The following is a 17,909-nucleotide window of genomic DNA, read 5'->3' on the forward strand; positions in this document are numbered from 1 at the left end:
CCAACATATGCCAAGTACTGAAAGCAGGTTAGGTCACATTTGTCCCAAACCTCCCTGTAGTTTTCAAAATATCTCAAACATCCCAATTTCGAGGCCTGAGCCATATTTTGGAGCCATATTTTGGAGCCAAATTCTGGATCTCTGCACGTATTCGCAGTTTGAAATTGCGACTTTTTTATACCCAACATATGCCAAGTACTGAAAGCGGCAGTGAGTCGCATTTTGCACAAACTCCCCTCCAGTTTTCAAAATAACGCAAATATCCCAATTTCGAGGCCTGAACCATATTTTGGAGCCAAATTCTGGCTCTCTACACGTATTCGCAGTTAGAAATTACATGTTTTTATACCCAACATATGCCAAGTACTGAAAGCGGCATTTGGTCACATTTGTCCCAAACATCCTTGCAGTTTCAAAATATCCCAAATATCCCAATATCGAGGCCTGAGCCATATTTTGGAGCCAAATTCTGGCTATCTGCACGTATTCGCAGTTCGAAATTATGTCTTTTTATACCCAACATATGCCAAGTACTGAAAGCGGCGTTTGGTCACATTTGTCCCAAACCTCCCTGCAGTTTTCAAAATATCCCAAATATCCCAATTTCGAGGCCTAAGCCATATTTTGGAGCCAAATTCTGGCTCTCTGCACGTATTCGCAGTTTTAAGTTACGACTTTTTATACCCAACATATGCCAAGTACTGAAAGCGGCAGTGAGTCACATTTTGAACAAACTCCCCTGCAGTTTTCAAAATATCCCAAATATCCCAATTTCGAGGCCTGAGCCATATTTTGGAGCCAAATTCTGGATCTATGCACGTATTCGCAGTTTGAAATTGCGACTTTTTTTATACCCAACATATGCCAAGTACTGAAAGCAGCGTTTGATCACATTTTGTCCCAAACCTCCCTGCAGTTTTCAAAATATCTCAAACATCCCAATTTCAAAGCCTGAGCCATAAATTGGAGCCAAATTCTGGCTCTCTTCACGTATTCGCAGTTTGATATTACGAATTTTATACCCAACATATGCCAAGTACTGAAAGCGGCAGTGAGTCACATTTTGCACAAACTCCCCTGCAGTTTTCGAAATATCCCAAATATCCCAATTTCGAGGCCAGAGCCATATTTTGGACCCAAATTCTGGCTCTCTTCACGTATTCGCAGTTTGATATTACGACTTTTTATACCCAACATATGCAAAGTACTGGACGCAGCAGTGAGTCACATTTTGCACAAACTTCCCTGCAGTTTTCAAAATATCCCAAACAATCCAATTTCGAGACCTGAACCATATTTTGGAGCCAAATTCTGGCTCTCTGCACGTATTCGCAGTTTGAAATTACGACTTTTTATACCCAACATATGCCAAGTCCTGAAAGCGGCAGTGAGTCACATTTGCACAAACTTCCCTGCAGTTTTCAAAATATCCCAAATATCCCAATTTCGAGGCCTGAGCCATATTTTGGAGCCAAATTCTGGCTCTCTGCACGTATTCGCAGTTTGACTTTTTATACCCAACATATGCAAAGTACTGGACGCAGCAGTGAGTCACATTTTGCACAAACTTCCCTGCAGTTTTCAAAATATCCCAAACATCCCAATTTCGAGACCTGAACCATATTTTGGACCCAAATTCTGGCTCTCTGCACGTATTCGCAGTTTGAAATTACGACTTTTTATACCCAACATATGCCAAGTACTGAAAGCAGCGTTTGGTCACATTTTGTCCCAAACCTCCCTGCAGTTTTAAAAATATCTCAAACATCCCAATTTCAAAGCCTGAGTCATAATTTGGAGCCAAATTCTGGATCTCTGCACGTATTCGCAGTTTGAAATTGCAACTTTTTATACCCAACATATGCGAAGTACTGAAAGCAGGTTTGGACACATTTGTCCCAAACATCCCTGTAGTTTTCAAAATATCTCAAACATCCCAATTTCGAGGCCTGAGCCATATTTTGGAGCCAAATTCTGGATCTCTGCACGTATTCGCAGTTTGAAATTGCCACTTTTTTATACCCAACATATGCAAAAGTACTGGACGCAGCAATGAGTCACATTTTCCACAAACTTCCCTGTAGTTTTCAAAATATCCCAAACATCCCAATTTCGAGACCTGAACCATATTTTATACCCAAATTCTGACTCTCTGCACGTATTCGCAGTTTGAAATTACATCTTTTTATACCCAACATATGCCAAGTACTGAAAGCGGCAGTGAGTTGCATTTTGCACAAACTCCCCTCCAGTTTTCAAAATACCGCAAATATCCCAATTTCGAGGCCTGAACCATATTTTGGAGGCAAATTCTGGCTCTCTTCACGTATTCGCAGTTTGATATTACGAATTTTATACCCAATATATGCCAAGTACTGAAAGCGGCAGTGAGTCACATTTTGCACAAACTCCCTTCCAGTTTTCAAAGTATCCAAAATATCCCAATTTCGAGGCCTGAGCCATAGTTTGGAGCCAAATTCTGGCTCTCTATACATATTCGCAGTTCGAAATTACATCTTTTTATACCCAACATATGCCAAGTACTGAAAGCAACGTTTGGTCACATTTGTCCCAAACATCCCTGCAGTTTTCAAAATATCCCATATATCTCAAATTCGAGGCCTGAGCCATATTTTGGAGACAAATTCTGGCTCTCTGCACGTATTCGTAGTTCGAAATTACGTCTTTTTATACCCAACATATGCCAAGTACTGAAAGCGGCGTTTGGTCACATTTGTCCCAAACATCCCTGCAGTTTTCAAAATATCCCAAACATCGCAATTTCGAGGCCTGATCCATATTTTGGAGCCAAATTCTGGCTCTATGCATGTATTCGAAGTTTGATATTACTCCTTTTTATACCCAACATATGCCAAGTCCTGAGAGCGGCAGTGAGTCATATTTAGCACAAACTCCCCTTCAGTTTCGAAATATCCCAAATATCCCAATTTCGAGGCCTGATCCATATTTTGGAGCCAAATTCTGGCTCTCAGCACGTATTCGCAGTTTTAAGTTACGACTTTTTATACCCAACATATGCCAAGTACTGAAAGCGGCGTTTGGTCACATTTGTCCCAAACCTCCCTCCAGTTTTCAAAATATCCCAAACATCCCAATTTCTAGGCCTGAGTCATATTTTGGAGCCAAATTCTTGCTCTATGCACGTATTCGCAGTTTGATATTATGACTTTTTATACCCAACATATGCCAAGTCCTGAAAGCGGCAGTGAGTCACATTTTGCACAAACTCCCTGCAGTTTTCGAAATATCCCAAATATCCCAATTTCGAGGCCAGAGCCATATTTGGACCCAAATTCTGGCTCTCTGCACGTATTCGCAGTTTGATATTATGACTTTTTATACCCAACATATGCAAAGTACTGACGCAGCAGTGAGTCAAATTTTGCACAAACTTCCCTGCATTTTCAAAATATCCCAAACATCCCAATTTCGAGACCTGAACCATATTTTGGACCCAAATTTTGGCTCTCTGCACGTATTCGCAGTTTGAAATTGCGACTTTTTTATACCCAACATATGTCAAGTACTGAGAGCGGCATTTGGTCATTTTTGTACCAAACTCCCCTGCAGTTTTCAAAATATCAAAACTTCACAATTTCGAGGCCTGAGTCATAATTTGGAGCCAAATTCAGGCTCTCTGCACGTATTCGCAGTTTGAAATTACGACTTTTTATACCCAACATATGCCAAGTCCTGAAAGCGGCAGTGAGTCACATTTTGCACAAACTCCCCTGCAGTTTTCAAAATATCCCAAATATCCCAATTTCGAGGCCTGAGCCATATTTTGGAGCCAAATTCTGGATCTATGCACGTATTCGCAGTTTGAAATTGCGACTTTTTTTATACCCAACATATGCCAAGTACTGAAAGCAGCGTTTGGTCACATTTTGTCCCAAACCTCCCTGCAGTTTTCAAAATATCTCAAACATCCCAATTTTAATGCCTGAGCCATAATTTGGAGCCAAATTCTGGATCTCTGCACGTATTCACAGTTTGATATTGCAACTTTTTATACCCAACATATGCCAAGTACTGAAAGAAGGTTTGGTCACATTTGTCCCAAACCTCCCTGTAGTTTTCAAAATATCTCAAACATCCCAATTTCGAGGCCTGAGCCATATTTTGGAGCCAAATTCTGGATCTCTGCACGTATTCGCAGTTTGAAATTGCGACTTTTTTATACCCAACATATGCCAAGTACTGAAAGCGGCAGTGAGTCGCATTTTGCAGAAACTCCCCTCCAGTTTTCAAAATAACGCAAATATCCCAATTTCGAGGCCTGAACCATATTTTGGAGCCAAATTCTGGCTCTCTACACGTATTCGCAGTTAGAAATTACATGTTTTTATACCCAACATATGCCAAGTACTGAAAGCGGCATTTGGTCACATTTGTCCCAAACCTTCCTGTAGTTTTCAAAATATCTCAAACATCCCAATTCGAGGCCAGAGCCATATTTTTGACCCAAATTCTGGCTCTCTGCACGTATTCGCAGTTTGATATTACGATTTTTTTTAAACCCAACATATGCGAAGTACTGAAAGCGGCGTTTGGTCACATTTGTCCCAAACCTTCCTGCAGTTTTCAAAATATCCCAAACATCCCAATATCGAGGCCTGAGCCATATTTTGGAGCCAAATTCTGGCTCTCTTCACGTATTCGCAGTTTGATATTACGAATTTTATACCCAACATATGCCAAGTACTGAAAGCGGCAGTGAGTCACATTTTGCACAAACTCCCTTCCAGTTTTCAAAGTATCCCAAATATCCCAATTTCGAGGCCTGAGCTATAGTTTGGAGCCAAATTCTGGCTCTCTGCACATATTCGCAGTTCGAAATTACATCTTTTTATACCCAACATATGCCAAGTACTGAAAGCGGCGTTTGGTCACATTTGTCCCAAACATCCCTGCAGTTTTCAAAATATCCCAAATATCTCAATTTCGAGGCCTGAGCCATATTTTGGAGCCAAATTCTGGCTCTCTGCACGTATTCGCAGTTCGAAATTACGTATTTTTATACCCAAGAAATGCCAAGTACTGAAAGCGGCGTTTGGTCACATTTGTCCCAAACCTTCCACCAGTTTTCAAAATATCCCAAACATCGCAATTTCGAGGCCTGATCCATATTTTGGAGCCAAATTCTGGCTCTCTGCATGTATTCGCAGGTTGATATTACAACTTTTTATACCCAACATATGCCAAGTCCTGAGAGCGGCAGTGAGTCATATTTAGCACAAACTCCCCTGCAGTTTTCGAAATATCCCAAATATCCCAATTTCGAGGCCTGATCCATATTTTGGAGCCAAATTCTGGCTCTCAGCACGTATTCGCAGTTTTAAGTTACGACTTTTTATACCCAACATATGCCAAGTACTGAAAGCGGCGTTTGGTCACATTTGTCCCAAACCTCCCTCCCAGTTTTCAAAATATCCCAAACATCCCAATTTCTAGGCCTGAGTCATATTTTGGAGCCAAATTCTTGCACTATGCACGTATTCGCAGTTTGATATTATGACTTTTTATACCCAACATATGCCAAGTCCTGAAAGCGGCAGTGAGTCACATTTTGCACAAACTCCCCTGCAGTTTTCGAAATATCCCAAATATCCCAATTTCGAGGCCAGAGCCATATTTTGGACCCAAATTCTGGCTCTCTGCACGTATTCGCAGTTTGATATTACGACTTTTTATACCCAACATATGCAAAGTACTGGACGCAGCAGTGAGTCACATTTTGCACAAACTCCCCTGCAGTTTTCAAAATATCCCAAACATCCCAATTTCGAGACCTGAACCATATTTTGGACCCAAATTCTGGCTCTCTGCACGTATTCGCAGTTTGAAATTGCGAATTTTTTATACCCAACATATGTCAAGTACTGAGAGCGGCATTTGGTCATTTGTGTCCCAAACTCCCTGCAGTTTCCAAAATATCCCAAACTTCCCAATTTCGAGGCCTGAGTCATAATTTGGAGCCGAATTCTGGCTCTCTGCACGTATTCGCAGTTGAAATTACGACTTTTTATACCCAACATATGCCAAGTCCTGAAAGCGGCAGTGAGTCACATTTTGCACAAACTCCCCTGCAGTTTTCAAAATATCCCAAATATCCCAATTTCGAGGCCTGAGCCATATTTTGGAGCCAAATTCTGGATCTATGCACGTATTCGCAGTTTGAAATTGCGACTTTTTTTATACCCAACATATGCCAAGTACTGAAAGCAGCGTTGGTCACATTTTGTCCAAACCTCCCTGCAGTTTTCAAAATATCTCAAACATCCCAATTTCAAAGCCTGAGCCATAATTTGGAGCCAAATTCTGGATCTCTGCACGTATTCGCAGTTTGAAATTGCAACTTTTTATACCCAACATATGCCAAGTACTGAAAAGCAGGTTTGGTCACATTTGTCCCAAACCTCCCTGAAGTTTTCAAAATATCTCAAAACATCCCAATTTCGAGGCCTGAGCCATATTTTGGAGCCAAATTTCTGGATCTCTGCACGTATTCGCAGTTTGAAATTGCGACTTTTTTATACCCAACATATGCCAAGTACTGAAAGCGGCATTTAGTCACATTTGTCCAAACATCCTTGCAGTTTTCAAAATATCCTAAACATCCCAATTCGAGGCCTGAGCAATATTTTGGAGCCAAATTCTGGCTATCTGCACGTATTCGCAGTTTGAAATTACGACTTTTTTATATACAACATATGCGAAGGACTGAAAGCGGCAGTGAGTCACATTTTGCACAAACTCCCCTGTAGTTTTCCAAATATCCCAAATATCCCAATTTCGAGGCCCTGAGCCATATTTTGGAGCCAATTTCTGGCTCTCTGCACGTAATCGCAGTTTGAAATTGCGACTTTTTTATACCAACATATGCCAAGTATTGAAAGCAGCGTTTGGTCACATTTGTCCCAAACCTCCCAGCAGTTTTTAAAATATCTCAAACATCACAATTTCGAGGCTTGAGCCATAATTTGGAGCCAAATTCTGGCTCTATGCATGTATTCGCAGTTTGATATTACGAATTTTTATACCCAACATATGCCAAGTACTGAAAGCGGCAGTGAGTCACATTTTGCCAAAACTCCCCTCCAGTTTTCAAAATAACGTAAATATCCAAATTTCGAGGCCTGAGCCATATTTTGGAGCCAAATTCTGGCTCTATGCACGTATTCGCAGTTATAAATTACATCTTTTTATACCCAACATATGCCAAGTACTGAAAGGGGCGTTTGGTCACATTTGTTCCAAACCTCCCGCAGTTTTCAAAATATCCCAAATATCCCAATTTCGAGGCCTGAGCCATATTTTGGGGCCAAATTCTGGCTCTCTGCATGTATTCGCAGGTTGATATTACTACTTTTTATACCCAAAATATGCGAAGGACTGAAAGCGGCATTGAGTCACATTTTGCACAAACTCCCCTGTAGTTTTCAAAATATCCCAAGTATCCCAATTTCGAGCCTGAGCCAAATTTTGGAGCCAAATTCTGGCTCTCTGCATGTATTCGCAGTTTGATATTACAACTTTTATACCCAACATATGCCAAGTACTGAAAGCGGCGTTGGTCACATTTGTCCCAAACCTCCCTCCAGTTTTCAAAATATCCCAAACATCCCAATTTCGAGGACTGACCCATATTTTGGAGCCAAATTCAGGCTTTCTGCACGTATTCGCAGTTGAAATTACGACTTTTTATACCCAACATATGCCAAGTCCTGAAAGCGGCAGTGAGTCACATTTTGCACAAACTCCCCTGCAGTTTTCAAAATATCCCAAATATCCCAATTTCGAGGCCTGAGCCATATTATGGAGCCAAATTCAGGCTCTTTGCACGAATTCGCAGTTTGAAATTTCAACTTTTTTATACCAACATATGCCAAGTACTGAAAGCGGCTTTTGGTCACATTTGTCCCAAACCTCCCTGCAGTTTCAAAATATTCCAAACATCCCAATTTCGAGGCCTAAGCCATAATTTGGAGCCAAATTCTGGATCTATGCACATATTCGCAGTTTGATATTACAAATTTTTATACCCAACATATGCCAAGTCCTGAGAGCGGCAGTGAGTCATTTTTGCACAAACTCCCTGCAGTTTTCGAAATATCCCAAATATCCCAATTTCGAGGCCTGAGCCATATTATGGAGCCAAATTCTGGCTCTTTGCACGTATTCGCAGTTTGATATTACGACTTTTTATACCCAACATATGCCCAGTCCTGAAAGCTGCAGTGAGTCACATTTTGCACAAACTCCCAGCAGTTTTCGAAATATCCTAAATATCCCAGTTTCGAGGCCTGAGCCATATTTTGGAGCCAAATTCTGGATCTCTGCACGTATTCGCAGTTTGAAATTGCGACTCTTTTATACCCAACATTTGCCAAGTACTGAAAGAGGCAGTGAGTGACATTTTGCCCAAACTCCCCTCCAGTTTTCAAAATAACGCAAATATCCCAATTTCGAGGCCTGAGCCATATTTTGGAGCCAAATTCTGGCTCTCTGCACGTATTCGCAGTTAGAAATTACGACTTTTTTATACCCAACATATGCCAAGTACTGAAAGCGGCATTTGGTCACATTTGTCCCAAACATCCTTGCAGTTTTCAAATATCCCAAATATCCCAATATCGAGGCCTGAGCCATATTTTGGAGCCAAATTCTGGCTATCTGCACGTATTCGCAGTTCGAAATTATGTCTTTTTATACCCAACATATGCCAAGTACTGAAAGCGGCGTTTGGTCACATTTGTCCCAAACCTCCCTGCAGTTTTCAAAATATCCCAAATATCCCAATTTCGAGGCCTAAGCCATATTTTGGAGCCAAATTCTGGCTCTCTGCACGTATTCGCAGTTTTAAGTTACGACTTTTTATACCCAACATATGCCAAGTACTGAAAGCGGCAGTGAGTCACATTTTGAACAAACTCCCCTGCAGTTTTCAAAATATCCCAAATATCCCAATTTCGAGGCCTGAGCCATATTTTGGAGCCAAATTCTGGATCTATGCACGTATTCGCAGTTTGAAATTGCGACTTTTTTTATACCCAACATATGCCAAGTACTGAAAGCAGCGTTTGATCACATTTTGTCCCAAACCTCCCTGCAGTTTTCAAAATATCTCAAACATCCCAATTTCAAAGCCTGGAGCCATAAATTGGAGCCAAATTCTGGCTCTCTTCACGTATTCGCAGTTTGATATTACGAATTTTATACCCAACATATGCCAAGTACTGAAAGCGGCAGTGAGTCACATTTTGCACAAACTCCCCTGCAGTTTTCGAAATATCCCAATATCCCAATTTCGAGGCCAGAGCCATATTTTGGACCCAAATTCTGGCTCTCTTCACGTATTCGCAGTTTGATATTACGACTTTTATACCCAACATATGCAAAGTACTGGACGCAGCAGTGAGTCACATTTTGCACAAACTTCCCTGCAGTTTTCAAAATATCCCAACAATCCAATTTCGAGACCTGAACCATATTTTGGAGCCAAATTCTGGCTCTCTGCACGTATTCGCAGTTTGAAATTACGACTTTTTATACCCAACATATGCCAAGTCCTGAAAGCGGCAGTGAGTCACATTTTGCACAACTTCCCTGCAGTTTTCAAAATATCCCAAATATCCCAATTTCGAGGCCTGAGCCATATTTTGGAGCCAAATTCTGGCTCTCTGCACGTATTCGCAGTTTTGACTTTTTATACCCAACATATGCAAAGTACTGGACGCAGCAGTGAGTCACATTTTGCACAAACTTCCCTGCAGTTTTCAAAATATCCCAAACATCCCAATTTCGAGACCTGAACCATATTTTGGACCCAAATTCTGGCTCTCTGCACGTATTCGCAGTTTGAAATTACGACTTTTTATACCCAACATATGCCAAGTACTGAAAGCAGCGTTTGGTCACATTTTGTCCCAAACCTCCCTGCAGTTTTAAAAATATCTCAAACATCCCAATTTCAAAGCCTGAGTCATAATTTGGAGCCAAATTCTGGATCTCTGCACGTATTCGCAGTTTGAAATTGCAACTTTTTATACCCAACATATGCGAAGTACTGAAAGCAGGTTTGGACACATTTGTCCCAAACATCCCTGTAGTTTTCAAAATATCTCAAACATCCCAATTTCGAGGCCTGAGCCATATTTTGGAGCCAAATTCTGGATCTCTGCACGTATTCGCAGTTTGAAATTGCCACTTTTTTATACCCAACATATGCAAAAGTACTGGACGCAGCAATGAGTCACATTTTCCACAAACTTCCCTGTAGTTTTCAAAATATCCCAAACATCCCAATTTCGAGACCTGAACCATATTTTATACCCAAATTCTGACTCTCTGCACGTATTCGCAGTTTGAAATTACATCTTTTTATACCCAACATATGCCAAGTACTGAAAGCGGCAGTGAGTTGCATTTTGCACAAACTCCCCTCCAGTTTTCAAAATACCGCAAATATCCCAATTTCGAGGCCTGAACCATATTTTGGAGGCAAATTCTGGCTCTCTTCACGTATTCGCAGTTTGATATTACGAATTTTATACCCAATATATGCCAAGTACTGAAAGCGGCAGTGAGTCACATTTTGCACAAACTCCCTTCCAGTTTTCAAAGTATCCAAAATATCCCAATTTCGAGGCCTGAGCCATAGTTTGGAGCCAAATTCTGGCTCTCTATACATATTCGCAGTTCGAAATTACATCTTTTTATACCCAACATATGCCAAGTACTGAAAGCAACGTTTGGTCACATTTGTCCCAAACATCCCTGCAGTTTTCAAAATATCCCATATATCTCAAATTCGAGGCCTGAGCCATATTTTGGAGACAAATTCTGGCTCTCTGCACGTATTCGTAGTTCGAAATTACGTCTTTTTATACCCAACATATGCCAAGTACTGAAAGCGGCGTTTGGTCACATTGTCCCAAACATCCCTGCAGTTTTCAAAATATCCCAAACATCGCAATTTCGAGGCCTGATCCATATTTTGGAGCCAAATTCTGGCTCTATGCATGTATTCGAAGTTTGATATTACTCCTTTTTATACCCAACATATGCCAAGTCCTGAGAGCGGCAGTGAGTCATATTTAGCACAAACTCCCCTTCAGTTTTCGAAATATCCCAAATATCCCAATTTCGAGGCCTGATCCATATTTTGGAGCCAAATTCTGGCTCTCAGCACGTATTCGCAGTTTTAAGTTACGACTTTTTATACCCAACATATGCCAAGTACTGAAAGCGGCGTTTGGTCACATTTGTCCCAAACCTCCCTCCAGTTTTCAAAATATCCCAAACATCCCAATTTCTAGGCCTGAGTCATATTTTGGAGCCAAATTCTTGCTCTATGCACGTATTCGCAGTTTGATATTATGACTTTTTATACCAACATATGCCAAGTCCTGAAAGCGGCAGTGAGTCACATTTTGCACAAACTCCCCTGCAGTTTTCGAAATATCCCAAATATCCCAATTTCGAGGCCAGAGCCATATTTTGGACCCAAATTCTGGCTCTCTGCACGTATTCGCAGTTTGATATTATGACTTTTTATACCCAACATATGCAAAGTACTGGACGCAGCAGTGAGTCAAATTTTGCACAAACTTCCCTGCATTTTTCAAAATATCCCAAACATCCCAATTTCGAGACCTGAACCATATTTTGGACCCAAATTTTGGCTCTCTGCACGTATTCGCAGTTTGAAATTGCGACTTTTTTATACCCAACATATGTCAAGTACTGAGAGCGGCATTTGGTCATTTTTGTACCAAACTCCCCTGCAGTTTTCAAAATATCAAAACTTCACAATTTCGAGGCCTGAGTCATAATTTGGAGCCAAATTCAGGCTCTCTGCACGTATTCGCAGTTTGAAATTACGACTTTTTATACCCAACATATGCCAAGTCCTGAAAGCGGCAGTGAGTCACATTTTGCACAAACTCCCCTGCAGTTTTCAAAATATCCCAAATATCCCAATTTCGAGGCCTGAGCCATATTTTGGAGCCAAATTCTGGATCTATGCACGTATTCGCAGTTTGAAATTGCGACTTTTTTATACCCAACATATGCCAAGTACTGAAAGCAGCGTTTGGTCACATTTTGTCCCAAACCTCCCTGCAGTTTTCAAAATATCTCAAACATCCCAATTTTAATGCCTGAGCCATAATTTGGAGCCAAATTCTGGATCTCTGCACGTATTCACAGTTTGATATTGCAACTTTTTATACCCAACATATGCCAAGTACTGAAAGCAGGTTTGGTCACATTTGTCCCAAACCTCCCTGTAGTTTTCAAAATATCTCAAACATCCCAATTTCGAGGCCTGAGCCATATTTTGGAGCCAAATTCTGGATCTCTGCACGTATTCGCAGTTTGAAATTGCGACTTTTTTATACCCAACATATGCCAAGTACTGAAAGCGGCAGTGAGTCGCATTTTGCAGAAACTCCCCTCCAGTTTTCAAAATAACGCAAATATCCCAATTTCGAGGCCTGAACCATATTTTGGAGCCAAATTCTGGCTCTCTACACGTATTCGCAGTTAGAAATTACATGTTTTTATACCCAACATATGCCAAGTACTGAAAGCGGCATTTGGTCACATTTGTCCCAAACCTTCCTGTAGTTTTCAAAATATCTCAAACATCCCAATTTCGAGGCCAGAGCCATATTTTTGACCCAAATTCTGGCTCTCTGCACGTATTCGCAGTTTGATATTACGATTTTTTTAAACCCAACATATGCGAAGTACTGAAAGCGGCGTTTGGTCACATTTGTCCCAAACCTTCCTGCAGTTTTCAAAATATCCCAAACATCCCAATATCGAGGCCTGAGCCATATTTTGGAGCCAAATTCTGGCTCTCTTCACGTATTCGCAGTTTGATATTACGAATTTTATACCCAACATATGCCAAGTACTGAAAGCGGCAGTGAGTCACATTTTGCACAAACTCCCTTCCAGTTTTCAAAGTATCCCAAATATCCCAATTTCGAGGCCTGAGCTATAGTTTGGAGCCAAATTCTGGCTCTCTGCACATATTCGCAGTTCGAAATTACATCTTTTTATACCCAACATATGCCAAGTACTGAAAGCGGCGTTTGGTCACATTTGTCCCAAACATCCCTGCAGTTTTCAAAATATCCCAAATATCTCAATTTCGAGGCCTGAGCCATATTTTGGAGCCAAATTCTGGCTCTCTGCACGTATTCGCAGTTCGAAATTACGTATTTTATACCCAAGAAATGCCAAGTACTGAAAGCGGCGTTTGGTCACATTTGTCCCAAACCTTCCACCAGTTTTCAAAATATCCCAAACATCGCAATTTCGAGGCCTGATCCATATTTTGGAGCCAAATTCTGGCTCTCTGCATGTATTCGCAGGTTGATATTACAACTTTTTATACCCAACATATGCCAAGTCCTGAGAGCGGCAGTGAGTCATATTTAGCACAAACTCCCCTGCAGTTTTCGAAATATCCCAAATATCCCAATTTCGAGGCCTGATCCATATTTTGGAGCCAAATTCTGGCTCTCAGCACGTATTCGCAGTTTTAAGTTACGACTTTTTATACCCAACATATGCCAAGTACTGAAAGCGGCGTTTGGTCACATTTGTCCCAAACCTCCCTCCCAGTTTTCAAAATATCCCAAACATCCCAATTTCTAGGCCTGAGTCATATTTTGGAGCCAAATTCTTGCACTATGCACGTATTCGCAGTTTGATATTATGACTTTTTATACCCAACATATGCCAAGTCCTGAAAGCGGCAGTGAGTCACATTTTGCACAAACTCCCCTGCAGTTTTCGAAATATCCCAAATATCCCAATTTCGAGGCCAGAGCCATATTTTGGACCCAAATTCTGGCTCTCTGCACGTATTCGCAGTTTGATATTACGACTTTTTATACCCAACATATGCAAAGTACTGGACGCAGCAGTGAGTCACATTTTGCACAAACTTCCCTGCAGTTTTCAAAATATCCCAAACATCCCAATTTCGAGACCTGAACCATATTTTGGACCCAAATTCTGGCTCTCTGCACGTATTCGCAGTTTGAAATTGCGAATTTTTTATACCCAACATATGTCAAGTACTGAGAGCGGCATTTGGTCATTTGTGTCCCAAACTCCCCTGCAGTTTCCAAAATATCCCAAACTTCCCAATTTCGAGGCCTGAGTCATAATTTGGAGCCGAATTCTGGCTCTCTGCACGTATTCGCAGTTTGAAATTACGACTTTTTATACCCAACATATGCCAAGTCCTGAAAGCGGCAGTGAGTCACATTTTGCACAAACTCCCCTGCAGTTTTCAAAATATCCCAAATATCCCAATTTCGAGGCCTGAGCCATATTTTGGAGCCAAATTCTGGATCTATGCACGTATTCGCAGTTTGAAATTGCGACTTTTTTTATACCCAACATATGCCAAGTACTGAAAGCAGCGTTTGGTCACATTTTGTCCCAAACCTCCCTGCAGTTTTCAAAATATCTCAAACATCCCAATTTCAAAGCCTGAGCCATAATTTGGAGCCAAATTCTGGATCTCTGCACGTATTCGCAGTTTGAAATTGCAACTTTTTATACCCAACATATGCCAAGTACTGAAAGCAGGTTTGGTCACATTTGTCCCAAACCTCCCTGAAGTTTTCAAAATATCTCAAACATCCCAATTTCGAGGCCTGAGCCATATTTTGGAGCCAAATTCTGGATCTCTGCACGTATTCGCAGTTTGAAATTGCGACTTTTTTATACCCAACATATGCCAAGTACTGAAAGCGGCATTTAGTCACATTTGTCCCAAACATCCTTGCAGTTTTCAAAATATCCTAAACATCCCAATTTCGAGGCCTGAGCAATATTTTGGAGCCAAATTCTGGCTATCTGCACGTATTCGCAGTTTGAAATTACGACTTTTTATATACAACATATGCGAAGGACTGAAAGCGGCAGTGAGTCACATTTTGCACAAACTCCCCTGTAGTTTTCCAAATATCCCAAATATCCCAATTTCGAGGCCCTGAGCCATATTTTGGAGCCAATTTCTGGCTCTCTGCACGTAATCGCAGTTTGAAATTGCGACTTTTTTATACCAACATATGCCAAGTATTGAAAGCAGCGTTTGGTCACATTTGTCCCAAACCTCCCAGCAGTTTTTAAAATATCTCAAACATCACAATTTCGAGGCTTGAGCCATAATTTGGAGCCAAATTCTGGCTCTATGCATGTATTCGCAGTTTGATATTACGAATTTTTATACCCAACATATGCCAAGTACTGAAAGCGGCAGTGAGTCACATTTTGCCAAAACTCCCTCCAGTTTTCAAAATAACGTAAATATCCAAATTTCGAGGCCTGAGCCATATTTTGGAGCCAAATTCTGGCTCTATGCACGTATTCGCAGTTATAAATTACATCTTTTTATACCCAACATATGCCAAGTACTGAAAGGGGCGTTTGGTCACATTTGTTCCAAACCTCCCCGCAGTTTTCAAAATATCCCAAATATCCCAATTTCGAGGCCTGAGCCATATTTTGGGGCCAAATTCTGGCTCTCTGCATGTATTCGCAGGTTGATATTACTACTTTTTATACCCAAAATATGCGAAGGACTGAAAGCGGCATTGAGTCACATTTTGCACAAACTCCCCTGTAGTTTTCAAAATATCCCAAGTATCCCAATTTCGAGGCCTGAGCCAAATTTTGGAGCCAAATTCTGGCTCTCTGCATGTATTCGCAGTTTGATATTACAACTTTTTATACCCAACATATGCCAAGTACTGAAAGCGGCGTTTGGTCACATTTGTCCCAAACCTCCCTCCAGTTTTCAAAATATCCCAAACATCCCAATTTCGAGGACTGACCCATATTTTGGAGCCAAATTCAGGCTTTCTGCACGTATTCGCAGTTTGAAATTACGACTTTTTATACCCAACATATGCCAAGTCCTGAAAGCGGAAGTGAGTCACATTTTGCACAAACTCCCCTGCAGTTTTCAAAATATCCCAAATATCCCAATTTCGAGGCCTGAGCCATATTATGGAGCCAAATTCAGGCTCTTTGCACGAATTCGCAGTTTGAAATTTCAACTTTTTTATACCAACATATGCCAAGTACTGAAAGCGGCTTTTGGTCACATTTGTCCCAAACCTCCCTGCAGTTTTCAAAATATTCCAAACATCCCAATTTCGAGGCCTAAGCCATAATTTGGAGCCAAATTCTGGATCTATGCACATATTCGCAGTTTGATATTACAAATTTTTATACCCAACATATGCCAAGTCCTGAGAGCGGCAGTGAGTCATTTTTTGCACAAACTCCCCTGCAGTTTTCGAAATATCCCAAATATCACAATTTCGAGGCCTGAGCCATATTATGGAGCCAAATTCTGGCTCTTTGCACGTATTCGCAGTTTGATATTACGACTTTTTATACCCAACATATGCCCAGTCCTGAAAGCTGCAGTGAGTCACATTTTGCACAAACTCCCCAGCAGTTTTCGAAATATCCTAAATATCCCAGTTTCGAGGCCTGAGCCATATTTTGGAGCCAAATTCTGGATCTCTGCACGTATTCGCAGTTTGAAATTGCGACTCTTTTATACCCAACATTTGCCAAGTACTGAAAGAGGCAGTGAGTGACATTTTGCCCAAACTCCCCTCCAGTTTTCAAAATAACGCAAATATCCCAATTTCGAGGCCTGAGCCATATTTTGGAGCCAAATTCTGGCTCTCTGCACGTATTCGCAGTTAGAAATTACGACTTTTTTATACCCAACATATGCCAAGTACTGAAAGCGGCAGTGAGTCACATTTTGCACAAACTCTCCGGCAGTTTTCAAAATATCCCAAACATCCCAATTTCGAGGCCTGAGCAATATTTTGGAGCCAAATTTTGGCTCTCTGCATGTATTCGCAGTTTGAAATTACGACTTTTTTATACCCAACATATGCGAAGGACTGAAAGCGGCGTTTGGTCACATTTGTCCCAAACCTCCCTGCAGTTTTCAAAATATCACAAATATCCCAATATCGAGGCCTGACCCATATTTTGGAGCCAAATTCTGGCTCTTTGCACTGATTCGCAGTTTGATATTACGACTTTATATACCCAACATATGCCAAGTACTAAAAGCGGCAGTGAGTCACATTTTGCACCAACTCCCCTGCAGTTTTCATAATATCCTAAACGTCCCAATTTCGAGGCCTGAGCCATATTTTGGAGCCAAATTCTGGCTCTCTGCACGTATTCTCAGTTTGAAATTGCGACTTTTTATACCCAACATATGCCAAGTCTAGAAAGCGGCAGTGAGTCACATTTTGCACAAACTCCCCTGCAGTTTTCAAAATATCCCAAACATCCCAATTTCGAGGCCTGAGCCATATTTTGGAGCCAAATTCTGGCTCTCTGCACGTATTTGCAGTTTGAAATTACGACTTTTTTATACCCAACATATGCGAAGTACTGAAAGCGGCGTTTGGTCACATTTGTCCCAAATTTTCCTGCAGTTTTCAAAATATCCCAAACATCCCAATAACGAGACCTGACACATATTTTGGAGCCAAATTCTGCATCTCTGCACGTATTCGCAGTTTGAAATTGCGACTTTTTTTATACCCAACATATGCCAAGTACTGAAAGCAAGTACATATGCCAAGTCACATTTTGCCCAAACTCTCCTCCAGTTTTCAAAATAACACAAATATCCCAATTTCGAGCCTGAGCCATATTTTGCAGCCAAATTCTGGCTCTCTGCACGTATTCGCAGTTAGAAATTACATCTTTTTATACCCAACATGTTCCAAGTACTGAAAGCGGCAGTGAGTCACATTTTGCACAAGCTCTCCTGCAGTTTCAAAATATCCGAAACATCCCAATTTCGA

The sequence above is a fragment of the Procambarus clarkii genome, unplaced genomic scaffold (genome assembly GCF_040958095.1).
Source record: "Procambarus clarkii isolate CNS0578487 unplaced genomic scaffold, FALCON_Pclarkii_2.0 HiC_scaffold_158, whole genome shotgun sequence".
NCBI lineage: Eukaryota > Metazoa > Arthropoda > Malacostraca > Decapoda > Cambaridae > Procambarus > Procambarus clarkii.